This window comes from Lissotriton vulgaris, chromosome 10 (assembly GCF_964263255.1).
Source record: "Lissotriton vulgaris chromosome 10, aLisVul1.2, whole genome shotgun sequence".
NCBI classification, from domain to species: Eukaryota; Metazoa; Chordata; class Amphibia; order Caudata; family Salamandridae; genus Lissotriton; species Lissotriton vulgaris.
Window position 1 is genome coordinate 663,421,455 of NC_141698.1, and position 21,986 is coordinate 663,443,440.

The 21,986-nt window shown below is 46.2% G+C and overlaps 1 protein-coding gene across 1 annotated transcript in view; it reads left to right on the forward strand.

Annotated features, from left to right (window-relative positions):
• The window catches only part of DNAJB6 (DnaJ heat shock protein family (Hsp40) member B6), a 510,499-nt gene that overhangs the window by 223,386 nt on the left and 265,127 nt on the right, over positions 1 to 21,986 (forward strand). The window lies entirely within an intron of this gene.

Here is a 21,986-nt window from a genome sequence, read left to right on the forward strand (position 1 = left end):
ACTTCTAACTGCAGATTCTCACCTTTTGAATATCCCTAAATGCTGGGCTGAATCGGGAAAATTTCAACAGCAGTGTTCCCACACGCTCGCAGGTGCTCTGTGTATGCGGAAGTGTGTGCTTGCGCTACTTAGGCTTCGTCCTGCCCCAGACGTGACTGACTGAGCAGCATATAAATGTCACCCTTCCTGGCTGAAGTCCGTTCTTTCTTTTTGGTGCTCTTTGACATGGATCTGTATCTCTGCACCTAAACGTTTGAACTCTTACAACAAAAAATGTGAAGACAGTGTGCTAGGGAATCTTGCCGCCGCTGAATATTACAGGCTTCAAACTGTTAGCACTGCAGGAAGCACCTGTTGGTCACAAACCTGCGCAAGGTGTGCCTTTGGTGCATTGGCTCTGGTCATAAATCTGTGCTACATGTGCACCCTTATTCAACCAAAGGCAATTCTGTACTGGAATGTTGAATCCGGACACAATAAGAGGTCACACACAAAACTGTAGTCCCACTTTAAGTTGTACACAGGATCTTGGCCCCAGTTATGAAACCTGCAAAGGATCTCACTTGAAATCTTCGGGTAAGTCAAAGTTAAAAAAAAATCCTAAAACGACAAAGCCGGACTCAAACCCAGCCCTCCACTCTAACTCAAAAAAGGAGGCGTGGCAACGTCAAGATACTCGTTGCACTCCTTCAAAGTAAAAGATAGCGAACTACAGACGTGACAAACGTCTTACAGATAGACAAATACCACTTATTCAAAAACTTTAGAATGGTTGTCCATGCAACATGGGGCAACAACTTATCATTAAGGGCAAAATATAACAAACTCAATTTTTAAATATGTCACAAACTGGAACGCGCACAAACTAGGTTTATTAGTTATCTCGAAGACTGCTTATCTAGGACAATAGAGAATCACTGCGTACCTGATTGACAAGTTAATGCAGATGCTAACAATATGGCAGGTAAGCTATTTCGATGCATACAAGGCTCATATGATTGATAGTAGCATAATATCTAGTGATGAAGGGTAATACTCTATATGGATACAATACATAGTCATCGAGGGCAATAGAACAAGTATTCTCTTCCAGGGGATCCTCATCAAAGTCATAAGCACTGAATATTCCCGGCCATGTGCGGGGACCCCGGAAATAATATAAGAATTATATATGGAAATCATATATATCTAACTCCACATATATGTATGTACATATATCATTTTTTCTCACACCAATGCAGCTCCCAAACTGAGGCTAAACAATGTAATTATCTATAAGACTGTATTTGCAAGTATATAAAAACACACATTAGGTCAAATAGCACTTGAACTCTTTGTTTTAATGAGAAAAACACTTGTATATCATGAAAATTGCAAATAAACTAGCATTGTTAGCCCACAGGCTGCATTGTAAAACAATAGCATAGAAAATGAAAGCATTTTCAACAAAAACACCGTGCCTTTAACGAAGCCATGACCCCTGGCTTCCCATCATGCCTCAGGGGTGACAGTTAGGTCAGTTGTTCTTTCCCGCTCCTTCAGTCAGGACCCTGGTTGTACAGCTCCTAACTTTTTTGACTTTCTGTCAAAAATATCTTGATATTCTTCAAGTTTTTCACTTTCACTCGACTTTTTTAGACTTGAATGCTGGTGCTGCCTTTTTTGTTTCTCTAAAAAGGTTTATTTTTGTCAAAATGCCTTCCCTATTTAATCCTTGCCCATCCCGTGGCAAAAAGGCAAGGACTGACACACACCCTGTGTGTATCCTCTGTCTCCCTGAGACTCATTCTGCAGACAGCTGTCAACACTGCAAGAACTTGTCAAGGAGACCCATCAAAGACAGAGAGAGAATTCGAATTTATGGCCTCTCTGAAAGAGGTAGGTCTCCTAAAAGGCAGCAGAAGAGGAGAACTCTGACGACGTCGAGAGAAGTCCCGACCTGTTCTCCGTCGGGATCGGCGATGACGAAAACATCTTCGAAGACAGCTCACCATCCTTTGTTGGCGAAGACTTCGACCTCGAGAACTCCGGTACCTCCGTTGACGTCAACCAGGCGGCGTTCAACGTAGAGAGGCAGGTCGCAGTCTTCGCCAGGTGGGCATACGACATCGAGGCAGATCACTCCGTTGCACAAGCGATCGACCTCGAGGCACAGCTTTCCGTTGTCGCACCAGCGATCAACGTTGAGGCACGACTCAGACGTCGAAGCAAGTTGCTCCGTTGGCGTCTCAACGGCGTTCGACGTAGAGTCACAGGTCTCTGCCAAGGATGGTACATCAGTCTTTGGCATCGAGAGACCAGTCACCACCTTCAGCGTCAAAACATACGTTGACCCACACCTCAATATCGATGCAGAAGACTCCCGTAAGAACGACGTCGTGTGACAACTCCGTCACCGGATCACCGGCCGACGTCGGAGCAGAGATCTCCAAAGGAGACGTCGAGAAAGGAAGCGGCATTGGCGTCTGAGAGGCTTTCTAAATCAATGGGATGTTCTCCTGTACGCTTGTGCCCACCTTCTAAAAAGAGGTTTTCTTCAGGGCAGTCTCCCTCAAGACACCAGGGATCACGGAGTCGCTCCAGATCTCGCTCTAGGTGTCCTTCAGGAGAGGCCTCTCGTCATCTCCCTCAGGCTTTCCTAACTCTCATTGTGGATCTACCTCTAAGTCCCCGGAGGTGGTAATTTATTCTTCTGACAGTGCAGTGTCAGGACATTCAGCAGCAGGATCACTGTATGAAGAAGTGAGGCCATCTACCCCTGCACGTTCCCCTGAGAGGAGAGAAAGACAGAAGTTGCCTACCATCAGGTTGTCGCCTAGATGGTACAGGCCATTAAATCAGTGGGCCCCCGACAAAGGTAAAGCAGCTTGGTTAACACAGCAGGTGGATTGGGATCGACCTCCTTCTAGGCCCAGCGTGTGAACGCACACCCCGGTGCGCTCAAGCAGACGGAGATCCAGGTCAAGGAGCAGGAGAAGAGAACGCAGATCTCCTACTTCTTCCTCATCTTCTACTCGCTCACGTAGAGTCTATTCTCCAACACAGACTGACAGTCCACCTTCGAGGATCTCTCCAGTGGACGATATCTTCACTTTCCAAGACATTTTAGGCAGAGGGGCACTTAAGCTGGGGATTCCCATGACAGCTCGCCAGACCAAGTCTTCAATGATTTTCGAAATACTGCATCACAAGACAGCGGCCAAACCTCTGCTTCCCTTGGTTCCAGGGATCATAGAACCAGTCATGGACGTATTCCTCACGTCTGCGACGATAAAATCTGTCCCAGCGAGGATTCTCAAAAAATATCGTTCGCCAGAGGAGGACCAACTCTTCCTCGGAGCCGACCCTCCCCCGGATTCAGAGATCATCGCAGCGGCGAGAAACTCATGCTGTGGCATCTTCCTCCACTGTACCACCAGACAAGGAGACAAGACTCAAGACTCCTGGGAACGAAGGGTACGCGGCACCTCGGCCTCCTTGCTGAAGGTATCCAATGCGGAGGCGCTATTGGGCCGCTATGATAGATCCCTGTGGGATTCACTACAGTGCTTCATCGTGTACCCATATCTGGACTACTGGCTGTTGAAAGGTCCTACCCCAGACAGTGTAAGGAACCACTTTCTGAGCTGCATCGATCTATGCTACCGGTTGGGTCTACATTTGTATTTCAACAAGTCAACTTCGCAACAAACGCAGAAAATACTTTTTTCCTGGGAGCTCTGCTGGACTCCGAGGCAGGAAAAGTGTTTCCTTCGGAGGAGAGAGTGTTCCATCACTCGGAAATGCCAACTGGTTCTTACAAACTAGGATCTGATGGTACGAAGGATAGCCTCCCTGCTATCCGATGGCATCCTGCATTTTTCTGGTCCCCAATGCCAGGCTACGGATGCGTCTTCTCCAGCAGGATCTGGAGGACAAGTGGGACCAGCAGTCAGTTCGCTGGGACGACAAGATAAGTCTGTCAAACACAGCGCGAGCTTCCATACCTTGGTAGATGAAACTGCGAAATATGCAAGTCGGGATTCCGTTCCATCAACCTCCACCTGCACAGACACTGATCACAGATGCCTCTCTGCAAGGTTGGGGGGCACACATGGGTCATTGCCAGATGCAAGGACTGTGGTCTCCCAAAGAGCGATCCTACCACATCAATATGTTGGAGCTGAGGGCAGTCCATCTAGCCCTCAAAGCTTTCCTGCCCTCGATTCAAGCATCATCAGTGTTAGTACAAACGGACAACACCACCACAATGTACTACCTGAACATGCAGGGAGGAACAGGCTCACGCACCCTTTTGCTGGAGGCACAAAATCTGTGGCATTGGCTCCTGTGTCAGTCACATCAGTCCATCTCCCAGGAGAACAGAACGTGAGTGCGGATGCTCTAAGCCGGCATTTCGAAGACAGAGAGGACTGGGTTCTCAATGACGAGGTAGTCTAAAACAATTTCCAGTCATGGGGTCGTCCCACCATAGATCTCTTCGCGGACGACGAAAACACCAAATGCCGAGACTTCGCCTCAAGATTCTAGCGACCAGGATCGAAAGAGAATGTCCTTTTTATAGACTGGTCAGGGGAATTTGTGTATGCCTTTCCACCCCTTCCGCTGATCCCGAAGGTGGTGAGCAAGCTAGCTCACTTGTACACAAAGATGAATCTCATTGCCCCCGACTGGCCGGGACCACCTACATCTGTCAGTGTCCTCACAGAAGGCTGCTGTGCAGGCCGGACCTGCTGTCCAAGATGAACAGGAGGATTCATCATCCCAACCTTCCGTCACTGAACTTGACAGCATGGCTCCTGAAGTCGTACAATACGGCCACCTAGGACTGCGGCAGGGCTGCATTTCCATTTTGAAAGAGGCGAGACGTCCTTCCACAAGGCATTCCTATGCATGCAAGTGGAAGCGTTTTTACATGTGGTGTATGCAGAACAATTGTCATCCTATCAAGGTTCAGGAAGAGGAACTTCTCCCTTACCTATTATATCTGGCTAAAGCAGGGTTGAAATGTAATCCCATTAAGGTGCATTTAGCAGCTATTACAGCTTATAGGCGCTCACCTTCCCAACCTTCTTTTTCCCAGTTACAAGCTGTGAAAGATTTTCTGCAGGGCTTGAAGAATGGCTACCCTCCGGTACGCCCGATGAAAAGCGGCTACTAGAGCTTTTCTTCATAATGTGCCCATGTCTGAGATTTGTAAGGTGGCGACTTGGAGGTCCGTCCATACATTTACCAGACACTACTGTCTGGACTCAGACACTAGAGCAGATACCCAGGTGGGCCAGGCCTCCTTGTCTAATCTGTTTAACGGTTGATTTCAGCTGTTTCAGTCTTTGGTTAGGTCATGTGTTTCTCATTTACCTGCAGATGGTTGATGGGCTTGCTATTCTATTCAGTGCTTATGACTATTGATGAGGATCCCTTGGAAGAAAAGGATAAGTTACTTACCTGTAACCCTAGTTCTCTTCCGGGGTATCCTCATCAAAGTCATAAGCAACCCACCCGCCTCACCAGGTAAATAATAATAATAATAATATCGAGTTTGTAGAGCGCACAGTAACGCCATCACGGCGTGTCCCCGCGCTGACACTGACCAAGAAACCAGCAAACAGACAACCCGAATTATGAGGAGTATAGATGAGTTTTGAGCAGGGCCCTAAACCGCGATTCGTTGCTCTCCAGTCTCATAGCACAGGGGAGTTTGTTCCACTGTTGGGCTGCTTGGAGTGCAAATGAGCGTCCACCCATTCTTGCCTTCTTAATTCTAGGGACTATCAGCAGTCCGGCGCCCTCTGATCGTAGGGACCTGGTAGGTTCGTATCTGCTGATTAAGTCCTTGAGGTAAGTCGGCGATCTGTCCCAGACGATACGGTGACAGAAGAGGAGGCACTTGTACCGCACACGCTTCTTTACAGGTAACCAATGGAGCGCATCCAGTGCCTTTTTTGAGTTGGCTCTCCTTGGTCTTCTTAGCACCAGTCTGGCGGCGGAGTTCTGTATGACTTGTAGGCGGCCTAAGCTGCCTTCGGTAGCCCCTAGGAACAGGATGTTTCCATAGTCTAATCGCGAAGTCACTAGTGCCTGCGTTAGTGTTCTTCTGGCCGACAGAGGGAGGAGGTCTAAAGTTTTATTAAGAGTCTTCAGTACTCCAAAACATTTGCCTACAAGACGCCTAATGTGACCATCATAGGAGAGGGCAGGGTTCATCCAGATCCCTAAATTCTTTGCCTCCTGACATGGTATGGGGGTAGGACCCAGACAAGAAGGCCACCATTCATCCGACCAGTCTTCCCTTTTTCCCCCTACCACCAACACCTCTGTTTTAGAGCCATTAAGTTTTAAACAGTGGGCATCCATCCATTCAGCTAGGGCCTGCATACATGCTTTGAAGTTGTGCGGGGTGTTGGAGGTGTTCTGTGATAGGGAGATGAGCAGTTGGGTGTCGTCAGCGTACGACACCAGTTCCACCCCATAGGCCTGTACCACTTTAGCTAGTGAGGCCATATATAAGTTAAAAAGAGTAGGGCTTAGAGCCGAGCCCTGAGGCACTCCCTGGTCTAGTGACATCTCCACTGATCGGCAAGTCCCTTGCTGTACTTGGAAGCATCTTTCCGTCAGAAACGATTGCAGCCAGCCCAGCGCAGGACCAACGACCCCGGCTTCTTGTAGACACCGTAGCAAGATGGAATGTGCTACGGTGTCAAAAGCCGCGCTAAGGTCAAGCATAATCAAGGCCATAGTGTGACCTGCATCTGCCCCTGCTCTTAAGGTCTCAGTAGCTCTAAGGAGGGCCGTCTCCGTGGAGTAGCCCGCCCTGAAGCCTGACTGTGAAGGATGGAGTATATTCCATTTTTCCAGATGTTCAGTGAGCTGAGCGTTAACCACCTTCTCAGCCACCTTTGCCACGTACGGCAGTAGGGAAATGGGTCTGAGGTTTTCCAGGACCTCCAGGCTTATTGTTGGTTTTTTTCTGATAGGCAGTACTATGGCCTTCTTCCACTCCATCGGTACCCGTTGAGTGGAAAAGGAGGTTTGTAAAACGTGTCTAATGTGGGGTTCCAGGGCAGTTAGGCCCTCTGAGAATACCCAGGCCGGGGCCGGATCATTAGGGGACCCAGACTTCACGCTTCGACATATCTTTGTTAATTTGTCAGCTGTGGGGACGTTAAAATCTCGTAGTGCAGATTCTGGGGCTGTCGATGGACTGTCTGCTATGAAGTCTGAACCCTTTTCTGGTTGTTTGGAGAAGGAGGCGTAGATCTTTTTAACTTTATTGGAGAAGAAATCTGCGATTTTGTTGCAACCCTCCATGGAGGTATTCGTAGGGGTATTGGAGCTCGATACTAGGGAGATTTCTTTGTAGATCCTGAACAGTTCTCGTGAGGAGCATTCAGAATCTTCGATCCGCGTCTGAAAGTATTTAGCTTTTGCTCTGCGTACCGCGTACTGATATCTGCGGTGGGATGAGTTATAGCTGGTTTTGGTTTGTACACCTGGGTTCCTTCTCCAGGTCCTTTCTAGCTTTTTACAGTTCGATTTTAATTGCTGTAGTTCTGTAGTGAACCACGGGGCGGTGCGCTGTCTGCCCTCTTTGGTTTTACCCTTGCACATAGGGGCTATCTCGTCTAAGGTGGTGGTAACAAGAAGATTAAAATCCTTGTTCGCTTGTTCACTGTCTGTGGGCTGGGGGGATTGTGCTTTCTGGATTGCGTTTATAAAATTCTCTTTGGAGTATAATCTCCATTTGCGTTTCTTAATGTTTCCTTTCCCAAGATCAATGTTCTTCATAGTATGGTAGAAGCATTGAAATGGGACCAGGAAGTGATCAGTCCACGGGAGCTGACGTGGAGTGAGAACTTTTATCATATCCCAGCTTGCAAAAATGGGATCCAAACAGTGCCCTTTTTGAGACACAAGCAAAGTGTTTATGGATATTGTTGAGCCTTGACTTTCAGGGTTATGCAAAGAACTGACCTAACAGTCACCCCTGAGGCATGATGGGAAGCCTGGGGTCATGGCTGACTTAACCCCTTCCCTGCTCATGACAAGCTCAGCTCGTCATGAGGCACAGTGGAGCTGTGCTTATGACGAGCTGACCTTGTCATGAACAATGATAAATCTTACTTTCCAGCACAGGAGGGGAAAACCACTAGCAGCCAACTGGTTAAAGGCATGGTGCCAGTTTTTGTTAAATGCTTTCCATATATAATTTTTATATTATCTCCGAGGTCCCCGCACGTGGGTGGGAATATTCAGTGCTTATGACTTTGATGAGGATACCCCAGGAAGAGAACTAGGATTACAGGTAAGTCACTTATCCATATAGCACCCATATACACCAGATCGATAGAACTTGATCCATATTATTATTTGCTATTTTTTCTTAATTTTAGCAGACAAAAGTGTTCTCACCTAAACCCGATAGAATCAATCCGGATCATATAGAAATATCTGGGGACAGTGTTCCACCTGCCCTGGGATATCCAAAGAAGAGGGATCCCACACACTATTGGTACCGAAAAAAGCCAACGACCCGAGAGGGCGCAGGTGGGCTGAAACATGTATACCATTTTTTATGATGCGTAGTTTTCACTACATGATGTGAGGGGACACATCGTACATCACGTCTATTTCCTTTTTTAACTTTACCCTTATCTAAATTTTCCATTAAAGTACTTTTTCTAGATAAGAGGTAATTTTAAGTCACAATTCCATATCTGCATCTCAAATAATCTCTCGACCAGAGCGATTACCTTCTGGTGGCGGAAGTAAGACCCAATGATGACACTACCAACTAGGAGTACGTCGCTGGCAAAGCATATACCATTGATGGAAAATAGCTGTAGAGAGTTCCACAGAACTTTTTTGTTTGGGATCCTTCCAGCTGAAGACGATCCCACTCCCAATTTTGACTTTTGGTTGCTCCTTCAGTCACCTGGTTTTGGAACAGGTTGCTAAACTGGCCCCGGGGTTCTGGGGTTACCTGAGCTTTTGTCAACCACGCAGTAGATGGCTTTCTTTTAATGCTGCTATTATGCACATATTAGCTACACTCGGGCACCCTCTAGCGCCTCAGAGCTGCAAGGGCCTCTATACACTCATTTTCTGCAGTGCTATCGCTGGTATAGACTCCACCGGTGCCAGCGGATGATCCTTTGCTGATCCTCTTTCTCAGACCCCCAAACTACGTCTTACTGCTGTCAGGCTACAAGATCACAAAAGTGCAACTGGTCATTATGCAGCCTTACTCTAACCCAGCACCAACACCACAGTGCAACTATCAGCAGAGGCTCCATTCTTTTTTCGTTTCCAACTCCGTCCCTGTACAAAACGTTTGAGGCATGTGTAGCTGTAGATGTACATGCTTTGCATACTCCTGCCATATATTGTTTGATCCAGATGTGTGCAAGTTGTTTTTCTTCGAAGAAGTCTTTCGAGTAAATAGTTTGAGTGACTCCTCCTCTTGGTGGTAATGTGCATGAGCATCAACTCCATTGTTAGATTGTTTTCTTTCCGCAGTATGTGCTAGCCCTCGGGGTCAAGGCCATTGCAGATCTCTCTTTGGTTCCCAATCCACTTTAACATGCACCGGTACTGTTTGCAATCGCGCGTTACCACTCTGCGTACCAGGGGACAATCGTTCAATAAATCGACGTGCTTCTACTGCGGCCTCTCCCTTTGGGGCCATTGAACTCTGTCTCCTCTAGGTCCTCCTTAAAAGGCCCTGCTGGTAATACAACAGATGCCTTTCCATTTCTGCCCCCAGTGCCATGCAAAATACCCGCAGACTGCCTCCCATCAGCTATGGAACCTGTTTGTCACCGGAACAGAGGATGGCGGATTACGAGGCATGTCTGTTTTTGCGCTCAAAGACCACCCTCAGAGAGTATCGTGCACGCCTGCTCGAGATGTAGCAGAAGAGCACAAAAGACACTCCCGACCTCTTCGGTCATGAAGACGTCTGTGCAGAAGAGCACCACCCACAGGCTGGAAGGAGAGGTATTCTCTCTCAAACAGTTTGAATCCGAATCTGAACTCAACTTTGAGGTAATGGACACCACAATGGAGGCCAAAGCACTGAGTAATGTAACCCTTGCCCCTCTGCTCTGTGTTGAACACTCGCACCAAGTGGCTGGTTCGGATGCCCCATGGTCCGGCTCAGCACCAGCCAAAGCCTTTGGCACGAACAACCCTTAGCACCTACCCGCCCATCGGTGCATAACCAACCTTCTGCATCCACCACTTCGCACCAAGTGGTACTTCGGGGCCGAAACACTGCTTGAATCTGAAACCTTCCAAGCAGACTCTGAAATAGATTGCCGTAGCACCAGTCGAACCAATTCTCCATAAACTACAGGAGATATTGAACGCTTAATTAAGATCCATATTCAGCCTCAGACTGGATGCATCCTTACAAGACCTCATGCTACAACAACGCCATCATCAAAAAGACAACTGTCTTTACAAGAATGCATTTGATTTACCTACTCCACCAAAAAGGACAAAGCAAATTGTCCTCTACCACTTCCCCCACCCTCACCACCTCTACAACCAGACTCAATATCTGCACTACGGTCTGAGGATCACCAAAACTTCTCAACCTCTGGTATCCCTGGGTGATAACGCAGGTGGAAACTATGCAGGTGGATGCCATATTTGGAATTGTACCATATGATGACTTCTGTAATGCATACGATGTAGAACCTTGAGGAACACTGTTTCTGATCTATATCCCTCACGTCCATCACCTGATGATTCCACCACATATCAGGAGTTAATAGGAAGGGCTGCTGCTTTCATTCCATAACGTTCAACTACACAAAGAACCCCTAGATGAGGATTTATTTTTTGAAAAGTTATCATCTATACATAGTTGCACCCAATACATGCCTGAGAAGGGTATGTTACTGCACATGGACAACTTTTTCAAAGTCCCTGTTAAGGCTCATATAATAACACCTTAGGTGAAAAATAATATACATATACACAAACTCTCCTTCAGATCCCATTTATGTGAGAGAGCAGTAACCACCAACCTCTCTAGTAGTCACTAGCCGTTGTAAAAGAGCAAACTCTCAAGTAGCGGTGTTGCAACCGACAAGGAAAGCAAGTACATTGACGCAGCAATGAAAAGGGTGGCAGCCACATCTGCAAACAGTATCACCAGTTCTCAGAGTTTGCTGGCCAGATATTGTGCTCACTTGAACAAAAAGGAGGAGCTCCTCCAACATCTCCCAGATGAGCACAGGAAAAGGGGACGAATTTGTCACAGAAGGTTATACCCCGTGCCCTAGACTCTGCTGACACAGCAAAATGAGGAATTGACTCTAGCGTCCTGCTTCGTGGCCATGCTTAACTGCGTATTTCAGGCTTCAAGCCAGAGGTATAGCAAATCCTAAATGGAACCTTTTGATGAGGAACATCTCTTTGGGCCCCAAGTAGACGAGGCCCTAGAGAAAATAAAATACCCAAATGGCAAAATATGGGGCCTTTCAGACACCTACACCTCTGGGCTTCTTTTGCCGTTTTGGCTACTGTGGGGGCTCCAAAACCACAACTCCAGGAGCCTACACCTCTTACCAACGTAGCCAAAATCCTCCAACAGAGGTTACTGCAAAGGCTCCGACAGTGGCAACAATACCAAATGTAGAGGCAAAAGGTGTTTCCCCACACGGAGGAACACCCACCAGCAAACAGTGACTTCACTCACCATGACCCCCAACCCCCCCCCCCCCCCCCCCCCCGACCATATAACATCTGCCGGTATTGTATACAAAATATTCTACCCACATGGCTGCCAATAACATCAGACCAGTGCGTGTTGGACATTATCCAACAAGGCTACTGTCTGGAGCTCATCGCCACACCTCCAACCATTCCTCCTCGCACCCACAGGCTATCACTGGAACATCAAACACTGCTCAGACAGGAAGTTCGTGCTCTACCAGGAAGTTCAAGCTTTACTTCTCAAAAGAGCTATATAACCCAAACCTCTGTACCATCAAGGGTCAGGATTATACTCTGTATACTTCTTAATTTCCAAAAAGGATGTATCTTTACATACTATTTTAGTTCTAAGGCCACTAAACCACTGCATCTTGTCAGAGCACTTTCATATGGTCAAACTCACAGACTTGATCCCACTTCACAGTGACTTTCTTGCAGCCCTCCATCTGAATGATGTCTATTTCCACATTCAAATACACCCAGCAAATCGCAAAAACCTATGATTTGTGATAGCTGGAAAACACTAACACTTCAAAGTCCTACCTTTCGGACTCTCTACTGCCCCTTGAGTAACCACCAAGTGCCTAGCAGTTGTAGCAGCACATCTCCACAGATAAAACATCCATGCTGTCCCCTATCTGGACAACTGGCTTATCAAGGCCGGTTCTCAGTCTGCCAGCAACGCCCTCAAGCTACCATAGATCTGCTTCATCAGTTCGATTTTAGCATCAGTTTAACAAAATTTCACCTTCAATCTCCACAAAGTCAGCCGTATCGGAGAGCTATCTTCAACACACAACTAGGATTAGCTTATCCCACTACAGCAAGAACCTTTCCTCCAACTTCCAAGGACAGGGTAATCCTTGCACCTACCAACAATTCCTCTCTAAAGTAGTCTGCCACGTTCATCTCAACCAACCAGACTCGGGTGCAGAAAGGGCTCGCCATACATTAGATGTCAAAAGAGCCCATCATTGTACTGCATTAACTGAACTAAAACTTTTAGAACAACAAAGCAACTTTTTGTCTCTATACAAGGGAAAGCCATGTTACGTTAAAGCAAAAATAACTTTTCCTACACTCATTAGAGCACACACTACTCGAAAAATAGGGTATTCCATGGCTTTCCTGGGCAGCATCCCTCTAGCTGACATTTCCAAATCCGGCATAGCCAGATGGATAATAAGTGCATTCCAACATGTTACGTTAAAGCCAAAAGGACTTTTCCTACACCCATTAGAGCGCACTCTACTCGAAAAATATGGGTTTCTGTGGCTTTACTGGGCAACCTCCCACTAGCTGACATCTGCAAAGCAGCTACATTGTCTACACTGCAAACCTTCATAAAGCATTATTGTGTGGATATTTTAGCACGTCAACAGCTAATGTAGTACAGGTTAGTGCTACGTACACTCTTTCAAACAACTGCAGTGCTCACAGGGAAGCCACCACTTTGAGGAGCGCTGCTTTACAGTCTATGCAAAGCATGTGCATCTACAGCTACACATGCCTCAAATGGATTGTTAGCTGTAAGCATCTGGATGTGACATGTAGTGCTGTAGATTCAAATGCGCTTACCATCATTCCCGGACACCTGTGGCCGTTTCAATTGCCTTTACCCATATTTTTGCTATGCATGGACCTTTCTTTACTACACTAACTTTACACTCCATTCTACCCAGCCTGCGGGAATACAATCTAACATTGGAGTTGATACCCTTGCGCGTTATCACCAAGAGGAGGAGTCACTCAAACTTGTGACTCGAAAGACTTCTTCAAACAAAAACAACTTGCACACCTCCGGACCGACCAACACTAGAAGGCAGGAGTATGCAAAGCATGCGGATCTACAGCACTACATGCCACATACAGATGCATACAGGGTAAGTACCAGAATCCATACAGGGTCTCCCAGGACACAGATTATAAGCATGCTTGAAATTAAAGAATGCAAGTCAATATCGCACCTCCCCTGAAATCCAGTTTGACTAACTACATGGGCCATCAACAGAAGAAAGTGCCTAGTTTGTGGCAGAGTTCCTAACTAAGCCCTTTACACTGATAGTCTAATTGTGCAAATCTCAGCTAGTACGGTCAGTCCCAGTTCCTTCACAACAACTTCCCCTGAAAGGGAATTAGAAAGGATTGAAGCTTTTAGTGAGAGAATATTTTGGCCTCCAGCATGTCCCAACTCCCAACTGCCATAAATAAGTTTTGTTTCCTGGGCCGGTATGCACATGCTCTGTAGAACATTGTCAGCAGTTCCGGGGGGGCCTCAGCTTCTTTTGCTCAGACAATCCATGATGACCTAGATGCAGTGAAGTATGTAATCCGTGCAGGCCTTGATATTATCAGTTTTCTTAGCAGGGCTGTTGACACCAGTGTTGTGCTCCGAAGACCTGCATGGTTGAGGTCGACCAGATTTTCTGGCGCTGTATTCCTAATAAATATGCCATTTGATAGGTCCAGGCCCTTTAGGGGCAAAAGCAGGCTGCACTTGGGAGATGTAAAGACAGCCAAGCCACTGCACCAGCTTTATGGTTACTGAGGCCAGCTAAACCGCTTCCACACCATTTCAGGAAATTCCGAAGCTATTTTAGGGCTCCAGTCTGTTATAATGTCAGCCTTCCCAACCCGTGGCACAGCAGACAGTACTATTAGGGTTTTGGCAGTGACAGCACAAAGTTGCAGGATCAGCAATCCTTCAAGTCCTCCTTTTCTGCTACACTAGCTACCAAGCAGATTAGGTTTCTCCTCTACAGCTCATGCCAGGCTGGTGGGAGGCAGGAGTCAGTATTTTCTCCCCATCTGGAAGTTCATTAAGTCACATTGGTCTGACAGACTTTTCTAAGGGACCACACTTACTCTTCTTATTCTTACTGCCCCATCTCTCTTCCTTGTCAGATTGGACTATGGAGGAACACTTGGAAATTTCATTGCAGAAACTGAATATTTTACTCTCCAGTGCTGCCATCAAATGGTAAGGGATGTTGTTAATGCTACTTCCTCTTTCAGAAATGAGGTAAGAGCCTGTGGTCTACTTTAATCTGCTCCCTGTTGAATACCAGAAAGCAAATTCAGAATGCCTTTGCTGGCTCAGATCATCTGCTGTGGCCCCAGGACACTGGGTGATGTCTTTAATCTTGCGTTTCATGTACCCATTGTGCAGCGCCAAAGGAGGCACCTGCAGTTCAAGGTGTCCAGGAACACTTTCAGTTTGCTGTGCTTGCCTACTCTCTCACCTCGGCATGTCAGGTGTTCACAAAAGATAAGGCAGTTGTCACTGCCTACCTTTGGCAGTTGGGTTGTAATTCCATACCTAAATGACTTGCTGCTGAAGGCCATTTGTGAACTACCGCTGAATGACCAGTTCAATCATCGAGCCAAAGTCCAACCTATGCCCCTCCATTTTTACTGGGGTGTTTCTAGACAGAGTGGCATTTAAGACCTTTCCTCCAGCTAGCAAGTCCTGGACTTTGAGTATTTGAGCATAATGTTTCAAGATCAGTTCTGGATCTCTGCGAGTATGGTTCAGAGGATTCGTGGCCTCATGGATCCTCCTCGTTCCCTATGCCATGTGGCAAATGAAGGGGCCCTGCAATGGAACCCCAAGCCCCAGGGGGCTCAACATAAACGCTCTTCAACTCCAATCAGTTCTCGCAGGAGACGGCTTGGAATCTGCAGTGCTGGCTAACAGATACCAATATGAACTGTGGCAGACTCCACACCCTCCTCCACCCAAAGCTCACAGTTGTAATGAAGGAGTTAATGCTGGTTTGTGGGGAGATACTTGAGGAAGGTGTAGCCCAATGGCTTTTGGTACCTGTTGAAAATTCAGCTCATATCAGCCTTGTGGACCTTCAGGTGATTAGTCTAGTCGTAGAGGCGCATGCCATCTGAGGGGGGGCTGATGCAGGTCCGCATTAACAAAATTAGCACTGTGTGGTACTCCAAAAAGCAGGGTTGGGTGGGATCCTGGGTCTTGTGCCAGCTGCTCTGCGCCTCTAGAATTGGCTTGAACAGCAGAACATCTTCTAGGTTACCAATAACCTGCCATGGGATCTGAACGCGAGAGCAGATGAACTACACAGCTATTGTCTGGCAGCTCATGGGTGTCCTCTCCATCCTGAGGTGGTGTATGACAGGTTCACACACAAGAGGGAGCCTTGGCTGGCTCGATTCACCACCTTCAGGAACCCTCCGTGTCAACAGTTTTGCGCTCTAGTTTCCTCCAGGGCAGTAAGGAGAAACCTTCGGACTGGAATGAGACAAAGGTGTGCTGTATACTTTCCCATCAATGCCTCTACTGCTTCTTTGGGTTCTGAAGTAGCTCAGTAGAGTGTAATAGCCAGCGCTTCAGAGTGTGAGCAATTGTCCACAACTTAAACCTCCATGTTTGGAGACTGAAAGGCAACAGCGAAAAGTGCTTGAATTGCTTACGTGGTGATGAATGTTATCCTTCTTGCCACACTTTTATGAAGTCCATCTATGCGGAGTGGTGGGACAAATTTCTTGCATGATGTGGTGCCCAGATAACGACCTTTTATGTTTGTTCTGTCCTTAAGCCCAGCAACTCCTTGCAGTGGGTTCAGTAAAAGTTATTTGTTTTGCCCTTTTCGTCTTTTGTTTGTTTACAGGACCAACCATCCTTGTTTGAGTTTTACAATGCATTTCATAAAAGGTTTAACATGTATAATTCGTCCCTAACCATTTGCAATAGACCAGTGGTACCTTAACTGGTCTTTACATTCCATATATGTACACCCTTCTAGCTTAGGCATAGCTTCTTCTTTTGCCTCTTACTGCCATCCTGTTGGTAGGCAGTGTGTGTGATGCAGGCATTGTCGGTACAACTTCCTTCCATACCTTCTCAGACAAGTTGATGCTGAGGACACTTATGGCTTTATGGCCCAAGGTCATTGTGCCCTTTAATGTTGACCAGTTGTGAGTTGCTCACTTTTTTTTGCTCTGCCTCATCCCAAAAAAGAGGAGGAGAGACTCCTTCACCTTGATCCAAAGAGGGCATTATGCTTATACATTATCTGGATTTAAAATCATCACATAAATTATCACCTCTTTGTTTGGTACACAAGTGCTAAGAACTGTAAGGCGGTGAAGAAGATGACCCTGTCAAGGTGGCTAGTCCTCTGCTTTAAGAACTGTTATACAGTTTATTAAAAGTAACTCCTCTGATGGCCCATTCCACTCGGGATCCACAATATCTTCCAGGCTGCGACTTGTAGATCAGTACATCCATTTGTGAAGCCCTACTGCCTTGTCTGCCAGGTTTGAAGCGAGCGTCAGTTTGGTCCTGCAGGACTTTCTGGTCTGCGTCCATTCCCCAGCCCCTCCAATTTTGGGACATACTATGTTATGTATTCTAAGGGTGAGGAATCTGTAGTTCGAAGTATCCATCAAAAGAGTTGTAATATTACTGTCTAACATTGTCCAAAGTTAGAGATCAGCGTACATTTGCCAATAACTGGTAAACACTCTGCATCCAAGGATGCAGAACGGGTCAAGAAACCGAGCTCCGTGTGTAGAGGGTGGCTCCTATATACGGCTCCATTCCGTCACATCTGGCGAGGTATGACGTCCACATGGAGCTGCACAATCTAGCCTACTGGGGCCAAGAGTTGTGCTAGTGAAATGCTCTGTTTCCAGTGTTGCACTTGAGGATATTCTAAAGTTGAGGCATCTGTGGTTAGAGTATCAACCAGACATAGCAATACCTGAAGGTAAGTGAGTTGTTCTTTTACACTTGGTGCATAGAGGCTATGTTCCTAGGACAGTAGGAGAATTGTTAGTAAATATGGTTACGTTAATAACTTTCGAAATGTTACCTGTATTTTGGACTGCACTGAAATGCATATTGCTGTAAAGTACCTGGGGAAAGAAATGGCACTGCAGTTTTCATAAATTTAACTTAATTATTTTTGCATTAAGCTCTTTCATTGAAACTTCCTTACCTATTAGAGGGACCAAAATGTGCCTATTAAAATCTGTAACGTATAAAAGAAATGGGATATGGCACAGCTTGGTGGTTTTATTACATCGGACTCCCTCCTAAGCTACCACTGAAATGTTTGTATTGTTCCTTATTTGTTCTTCAGCTGGGAGTGAACCAAGACCTAGCTCAGGGTTTACCTTCTACTGAAGTATGGAGTCCTAACTTTTGTGTAGCAGTAGTGTCCTCTTAAATTTCCCTTTTCCACTATAATTATTTTCTTTATTTTAATTTCCCCACTGGTTAAAAAAAAGCTAGTAGCCAATGTATCTACGTTTTCATGATCATGTATGTAAGCAGTACTGTTATGAATGAAACCAATAAAGGGTTATTTAAAACGTTAATTACTTGTGGTTGGATAGATAGACAGCCCTGGGTAAATTAGAAGGGTCAGTTTTGTTAATTTCCTCTTGAGGAAGCAAAAGCTTTGGTTACTCAAGACTCAAAAAACTACAAGATTGACAGCCTAGCAATCTGCTCGGACAGTTATGCATTACTTTTTAGTTGTTTGCGTATGTGAGAAGAGGGTTTTGCAGATTGTTACAAGCTGAAAAGGTATGCCTCCAGGGCTTTTTGACGGTGAACATGTTCGGCGTTGATGCCAGATCTTCAGTTACATTATCCGCAAAACAAGAAAAACCTTTTTTTGTCTTTGATATGAGAATTTCAGATTTCAGTCAAGACAGCTGCTAGTTTTAATTTGGAGACTAGGCCAGCATTGATGGCTCTGTAGATTATGCAGCAGATGTTTTAGGTGATTCTGGCTTTCTAGGAGAAGGCAACGGAATTCATATAGAACATTTGATTGAGATAATATGGAGTTGTTTTGCCATGTTAAATCAAGCGAGCAACAGAGTAAAGTATTTGGGACGACCATGCAAGAGGTAGGCAGAAATTGGCATATGCCTGAACATTAATGTAGTCTCTCCCTCTCAGCATCTAGTCCTAGTTATTAGTTGCTCTTTCTCTAGGAGAGCCTAACTGCAGAGCTTTATTTGTTTTATCTTTTATGTTGTGTTTTAAATGGAAGTGAAACTAAGTTCAGAGCAATAGATATTTTAATAAAGACGGATTTCAAACAAGAGGTGCAGTCAGTGTCTCCCCTACCCCAACTTGCCTACACCACATGCAACAGCCCCCTTGATTAGCCCTGCTACAAGGCAACTTATTAATTCCTTGCCAACATACTACCACACTCCAGAATTAGAAGTAATTAAGAGCCCCTCCGTGGCTCAAAGGACAATAGTGCAGTAAATTGTTGTACATTAAGTTTCCTAATACTGGCCATGTATTCTAGCTATGTCTGGCAGACATTTTGAAATGTTAGTGCATTACAATTCAGATGAGTATTTTCATCGCTACAAACACCAATTGTTGTATGGCTGTGTCCAACAATGTTTCAGATCATTGAGAACATTCTCTTGTACCCTCATTAATAACATCTCTTAAGGATTTATAGACCTAGTTGCTTCCACTACTTTCTGTGATTGGAGGAGTCAGTGATGGTATTTGGTATTCTGACGCATCATGTCCACCAGAACTGTATTCATATTTCATTTGCAGGTTTTAGTCCTGTTCCCTTCAAAACCTTTCATTATCCATAGTATATATGCTGCCCCTCCATTGCTTTGGCAGAATTTGGATTAATATGAATTGGCGTGGAAGGTGAAACTGGCTGCTGCCTTTTTACGAGATAGAGTAATTCACATGTCCAGAAGTGTACTATGCTCTGCATGTAATACAGATTAGGCAGTCTCCTGTTTGTTAGGCTTTCAAATTATACTCCACAAAGCTCTACCTATACCTGCTTGTTATTGGTAGCCCCTTGTTTGGGTGACTGATGAGACCATTTTCGCCCTATATGCAGTTGTGCTTCTTTGTAATATAAAATACAATTGTGTTCTACACTTCCAGCACTCGAACTATTAAGCACAGGTTCTTTCTTGGCCAAGTACAGTTCAAAAGCTCATTTTTGTAGCATTTGCAAGGCACAACTAATTTCTAACCAGAAGAGCATTGAACCGACTCCACAAATCTAGTTCATCTTTGCTCCTGAAACTACCCCTTGCCAAAACATGCATAGTTTGCCACATGTGGAATCCGGTTTAGCTGTTGGGAGTCCTTGAACATTTGCACTATAGAGATAGTTATGTGGATTTCCAAGTATTTTAAGAACCAGTTTAATATAAACAGCAATTCCATGCCATGCACTTGAGTTGAATTTGTATTTTTTTTTCCAAGTTAACTTTAAAAAAAGTGCCTTCAGGTTTTTTTTTTTTTAATACCCCTTTTTTTGACGGATTTATGGAGTGAACATGCCCTATTGAAAGACTCTTGTAAGGTTTCTGTTAGAGCGAGTTACAGCATATAACGCACCTTGTCTAGTGCCAGACTGGATCTAGAGAATTTTGATAGCAATTAATTTTTACTTCAGTAGGTGGCGTTGTCTGGTTCTGCGTTGGATCCTTCCTGCCCCAGATGTGATGTAGGGGTCCAAATATCTGTATTACCTCTGAGTGCTGGTATCTGTTCCTTCCTTTCTTTCCGCACCTTCCCATGTGGATTCGAGTACTTAACAGAAATTCTTCCTTCAAACTTAGGGGCCCATTAGGATGGTGGGACGATTGCCCCCGCCAGGCTGTCGGTAGCCACCGCCGGCCTGGCGGGAGCAATCCACCCGCCATCCTCACCTAAATGACCCCCTGTCATATTAGTAAGGCGGGGGGGACAGCGGAGGACTGAAAGACCGCCCTCCGACCGGGACGGAAAAGGTCTAATATGGTGGCGGTGTCTAATAGACACCGCCAGCCATATTAGCATTGGCTTGTTTAGGTGCCTTTCCGCCACGGAAAGGCATGCGGTGTTCACTTTGGGGCCCCCTGCGGGCCCCCAGAGTGAAAGAGAGGTGGGGGGCGCACACGGGGAACCCCCCTGCATTTGCATAAACAAAGCGGCAGGCACCGCTTTGTTCATGCAAATGCATATGTGCATTTTTAGCATCGTGGCGGGCGGTGCTGAGAGCACCGCCTGCCACAATGCAAAAAATGCAGGATGCCCCCTCCTTAGTGGCGGGCGCATCCTAATACCCCCCGCGGGACCCCCGCCCTTATGGCGGACGGTCCCAATAACCAATAGGATGGCCAATGACCCCCTTAGTGTGCAAGGAACATGTCCCCGCTAAAAACTACAGGGTTCAAAGCCAGTTTTTCATGACATACACCCATGATGTCGGTCTCTGGTGTCCCTGCTCTAAGCAAGATTGCCTTGTGTTACTGCTGCACAAAAATAAACTGCAAGGCCATCCGCAACTGAGAAGGCAAACTAGCTGTTTTGGAACTACAAATGAACTAAGAAGCCTCTTTCGAGGGCGCTGGAGCGATCCCACTTACAAGCTCACGACTGCTCATTGTCAAAGTCTGGCAAGTTAAAAGAGCTCAAGAAACATGAGATCAAAGCATGGCTCCCTGTTGTCCTGTCACTCCCACGATTCGGAGACACACAATGCTCAGAGAACAGCAAGGCAGTGGAATTATTCTCCTAATTTGAAACAAATTATGTTGCTGCTCCTGAGGAAATCCGCAACTTCCCTGCCCATTGGCGAGGCCGCAACAACTTAACTCATAACTGTCCATTGCATAATATTTTATATCTGACACTCCTTAAGGGTCCGAGGCACCCCTAGTCTGGTTACCGCCAGCATATATGAGACAGACTCCTTCTCTGAGCTCAACTCCACCAATTTGAGCACTAGTGTAATGTCAGACACTGCTGGCCTGGGTCCCATGCTCTCCACACCACTGGATTCAAGCAAGCCTGGCTGAAGACGGCTGGAATGCCAGAAACCGGTCCTCGGAAGCTTGTTTCCGGTCCAGGGAAGGCATGGCTTGGTAGTTCGGGCTGGACTGTTCCCATGAGGCACAGGGTCAGACTGATTTGCATATGGCCATGTCTAAACTCGGGTGGTGTGGAGTGCAAAAAAACGATGGATTTAGGCCCAGATCTCTGTACTGGGGTGAATGTATGACATTGTTCTGCATTCTGTCCATCAACTGTGGTTTTTGCATTTGTAACCCCAGTGGGATAGGTATGCTCAGACGTGAGTCCCATGCTCTCCACACCACTGGATTCAAGCAAGCCGGGCTGAAGACGGCTGGAATGCCAGAAACCAGTCCTCAGAAGCTTGTTTCCGGTCCAGGGAAGCCATGGCTTGGCAGTTCGGGCTGGACTGTTCCCATGAGGCACAGGGTCAGAC